This window comes from Nematolebias whitei, chromosome 10, assembly GCF_014905685.2.
Source record: "Nematolebias whitei isolate Nwh7 chromosome 10, NemWhi1, whole genome shotgun sequence".
NCBI lineage: Eukaryota > Metazoa > Chordata > Actinopteri > Cyprinodontiformes > Rivulidae > Nematolebias > Nematolebias whitei.
The window spans coordinates 13805234-13809918 of record NC_056507.1 but is presented as its reverse complement, the minus strand read 5'-3'; positions in this window follow the sequence as shown (position 1 = coordinate 13809918).

Sequence of the window (4685 nt, the reverse complement as noted above, 5' to 3'; positions counted from 1 at the left end):
CATATATATATATATAGTATACATGCATGTACATGTATTGTAAAGTTTGGTCCAAAATGAATGGGAGAGCACCTGAATTTATCATGCTAAACAACAGAAAATACACATTCGGGTGAATCGTTGTTTATCACAGAGACTAATGTGAGAACATGACTGTGAGTTTTGGTTCATTGGACGTCCAACCTGTCTGTTGAAGTTTAGTGTGTATTCAGATTAACTGTTGGGAGTTCAAGTGGAACTAGCAGATCTAAATTAAAGTTTATTATCTTTGATTATTCCGGAGTCAGATCACAGGGGAAGCAGCTTCAGCAGGGATGCCCAGATGTCTCTTTCCACAGCCACCTTTTCCATAGATTTTGGTTTAGCGATACTCCTCGGCTGCCTCCAGAGTCCTATCAGCCAACAAGGCCCAATAGGACTTCTTCAGTTTGACAAAACATGGCCTACTTGGTCTCAGTGTCCCCTGTCTCAGCTGGGATATGGTTGAAGCTCTTTCGGCAGTGTGAACTGAAGATATTTATGACAGGTTTTTCTGCCAGGTGTTCAAAGTAAACCTATAACCTGCACTGCACTTTTGGATCTATCGGGTCTGTCAGGGATCTTCCCCCTCCATCTGATCCACCTCTCCAACAGGTGGTGAGCAGTTGACAGCAGAGCTCCTTTCTTTACTTGAGTATCCAAAACATGTGGCCACAGATAAGATGACACAACTACAAAGTCAATCATTGATCTATGACCTAGGGCGGCCTGACACTCTCATGTTCGAACATGGTGTTCATGATGGACAAACCAACTGTCCAACAAAAGGACATCACTCAAATCAGATCAGAGAAGCCATTCCACCCAATCATGTCCCTCCACGTCACATTGTCATTACCCATGTGGGCATTGAAGTCCCCCCAGCAGAATAAAGGAGTCCACCTTTCAGAACCCCTAATAAAGACTCCCAAGAATGCTGGGTACACTGAACTGCAGTTTGACATGTAGGCACAAACTATAGCACACCTGAAGGTACCGGGAAGCTACACTACCATCTACCGGGGAAAACTTCAATACACAGGCACCAAGCCAGGGGGCTAAAAGTAGATCCACAGCAGCCCTGCACCTCTCACTGTGGGCAACTCCAGAATGGTCCAGTCCCTCTCAAGGAGATTGGTTACGAAGTCCATGCTGTGCATCGAGGTGAGCCCAACTAGATCTAATTGGTACCACTCAAACTCACGCAAAAGCTCAGCCTCCTTCTGCACCAGAGAGGTGATGTTCCATGTTTTAAGAGCCAGCTTTGGTAAGCCATGGGTCAGAGCGCCAAGGCCCCACCTTCAGCTAACAAACATGGCACTATGCACCCTACTTGTATGACCCCTCTTTCGGGTGGTGGGGCCACAGGAAGGCATGTTTCTCCTTAGGGCTGAGCCCCATGGGTAGAGACCTGGTCACCAGGCGCTCGCTGATGTGTCCTTACTACAAGCCTGGTTCCAGGGTGGGGCCCAGGTAATCCACATTCAGCCAAAGGACATCCTTGTTATTTTATGTCCTTTGAAATATTTTGAGTCACTGTTTGACATTTCACCTAGGACCAAGCTATCTGCCTTGAAAACTACTAGGGGCAATTGTCCTTGACATCATAGCTCCTAGGGTCATTCAGGCACACAAAATCCTCAGCCACATTGAGGCGGCAAATCAATTAGTCTTTTTTTTCCAGTTCTGAAAATAAATAAAGCTCTGTTTTATGTGTTAATGAATGTCCTGACAATTTTCTCTTCTTTTATTTATCATAATTTAATCCAAATAATCAGTAAATTAAAAGATGTGTGACACAATCTGTATTTTTTAGGTTACCTGGTGTCAGTTTTTGAGTTTTCTGTTTTGGATCCTTTTCTGTTTCTTTGGTTTGTTGCTTTTGTTCCTATGACCCTTTGTGTCACCGATCACTTCTCCCTCAGTACTTTTGCAGTCAGCAGTCAGTCCAGTCCAGCGTTGATGTTTGTAGATTTTGATGCCACATCTGTGTTTTTGTTTCGTTTAATAATTTCCTCAAGCTCCTTGTGTCAGTCTGCATTCTAGCTTCAAACCTCCCACTGACCATGTCAATATGTTCAGTAAAGCATGAGTAATTATAAAAGAAACAGTATTGTTTCTATAAAATTTCCTCTTTGTATATTCGAGTTTAGGAAAATTTGTAAAGGTTAACATTTTCTTTACTTTGTCCTATGCAGAAAATGTTGTCAAAAATGTATCTAGATAAGAAATTCTTTATAAAGAATGATTTAGTGAAAATCAAATCTGACATTAAAAACACTTTCCATTAAAAGGAGTGCTATTAATCATCATTTTAAATATTTATGTAAATTTTATTTTATTGAGAACAGACTGATCAGACCGTTTTTGAACCATTTATAAACAAATAAATCAGGGTTGTTAAAAGTAACGGAGCAACTGTCAACACGCTGTCTGGATGAGTAACATTTCCTACACAGTCTTTACTTCACACACACACAGGACATTATGTTTCCACCACAGTTCACAAGTTGCATGGGAGTTGCTCGTCCTCGTCCTTTCCGCTCGTCTTAAAAGTGTTACTCAACTCCACAAATCAAGTTTTTCTAGTCAACTGTTCCAGTCCCAAGACTAAATAAGCTGCATCCAAAAATGAACATTGTTTTCATTACAATCATTATAGTGCATCAATCCGGAACAATGAAAAGATAAAGTTCCTTACGACAACTTTAAGATGACGAAACTGGTTTCCAGCTCATCACTCGTCACTGGTTTTTCAAACTCTAGAGTCATTCATTCCTCTCCGATGTTTAGGACTAGTTCAGGTCTTACCTGTCTGATAGAAGAATATACATAATCTTCCTCCTCAGCCCCACTCACATGGGGAGTTCCACAAGGATCTATTTTGGAACCATTTATTTTCCATCTACATGCAGAAAACATTCAGGCGTACATTCTGTTGAAGTTCCATAATCCTTTTTGCTAAAACCATGCAAACTTTTTAAAATTTCAATGAGAATAAAACTAAAGTGTGATTTTTTTTTGTTTGTTGTTGTTTTGTTTTTTTTGTCCCAGTGAAAACCGCAGTGTTTTTTTCTACAGATCTGTGTAATGGTTATCTGATCATTAGTTGTCCTGAGGTCCAGGCTGGTCCACAGAGGTGATCAGCTCTTTTCTGTTTGTGCTTCTAAACTGTGGATCCAGCTACCGCTTCATATCAGACAAGCTTCAACTCTTGGTGTTTTTGTTAAGTACACTTTGCTGGGTTTAACCTCCTTTGTCATTTTGTTGAAATGTTTGTTGATTTTGTTTAATCATTGCTTCAAATAGTCACAATCCCCGTGTTCTTTTTAACTCCATAAACTCCGATCTCTTAACATCTTTGTCATTTTCTGTCCTAACAAGTGGTTTGAGTTTGTTTGTTTGTCCTGTCACTTAGGACCACTCTATCTGCCTTGGGAACTACGAGGGACAATCGCCCCCTGACATAGCTCCAAGGATCATTCAGGTGCACAAACTCTTCCACCATGATAAGGTAGCAAATCAATTAGTGTGTTTTTTCTATTCAGAAAATAAATAAATAAAGCTCTGTTTTATGCATTAATGAATGTTCTGCCAATTTTCTCTTTCTTTATTTCTCATAATGTCATCCAAATAATCAGTAAATTAAAAAATGTGTGTCGCAGTTTGTATTTTCTAGATTAATTGGTGTCAGTTTTTCAGTTTCTATTTTGGGTTGTTTTCTGTTTCTTTGGTTTGTTGTTTTTGTTCCTATGACCCTTTGTGTCACCGATCACTTCTCCCTCAGTACTTTTTCAGTCAGCAGTCAGTCCAGTCCAGCGTTGTTGTTTGTAGATTTTGATGCCACATCGGTATTTTTGATTTGTTTAATTATTTCCTCAAGCTCCTTGTGTCAGTCTGCATTCTGGCTTCAAACCTCCCAATGACCATATCAATATGTTCAGTAAAGCATGAGTAATTATAAAAGAAACAATATTGTTTCTGTATACAAAAGTTCCTCTTAAGTTTAGGAAAATTCGTAAAAGAAACTGTTTCTTTACTTTGTCCTACGCAGAAAATGTCCAAATCGATCTAAATAACTAAATAAGTCATTCTTTATAAGTAATGATTCAGTGAAAATCAAACCTGAAATTAAAAACCATTTATATTGTGATTTTTATAGCAATAGCTATTAAGAGTTCTAAAGATTACAACTTTGACTCTATATTTTCAAAATTTTTGTTGAGAACAAACTGATCAGACAGTTTTTTAACCTTTTATAAACAAATAAATCAGGGTTATTAAAAGTAACAGAGTAACTGTCTATACTCTGGCTGAATGAGTACTGTTTCCTACAGTCGCTACTTCACACACACACAGGACTTTATGTTTCCACCACAGTTCGCACGTTGCATGGGAGTCACTTGTCCTTGTCCTTTCCGCTCGTCTTAAAAGTGTTACTCAACTCCACAAATCAAGTTTTTCTAGTCACCAGTTCCAGTATGACTAAAGACTAAATGAGCTGCATCCAAGAAATGGCTGTTTTTTCATTTCAATTATTATAGTGAATTCACCCTGAACAATGAAAACATAAAGTTTCTCATGCCGTTGTTAAGATGATGAAACTGGTTTCCAGCTCGTCACTTGTCACTGGCTTTTCAAACTCCTCTCAGATGTTCGGGACTAGT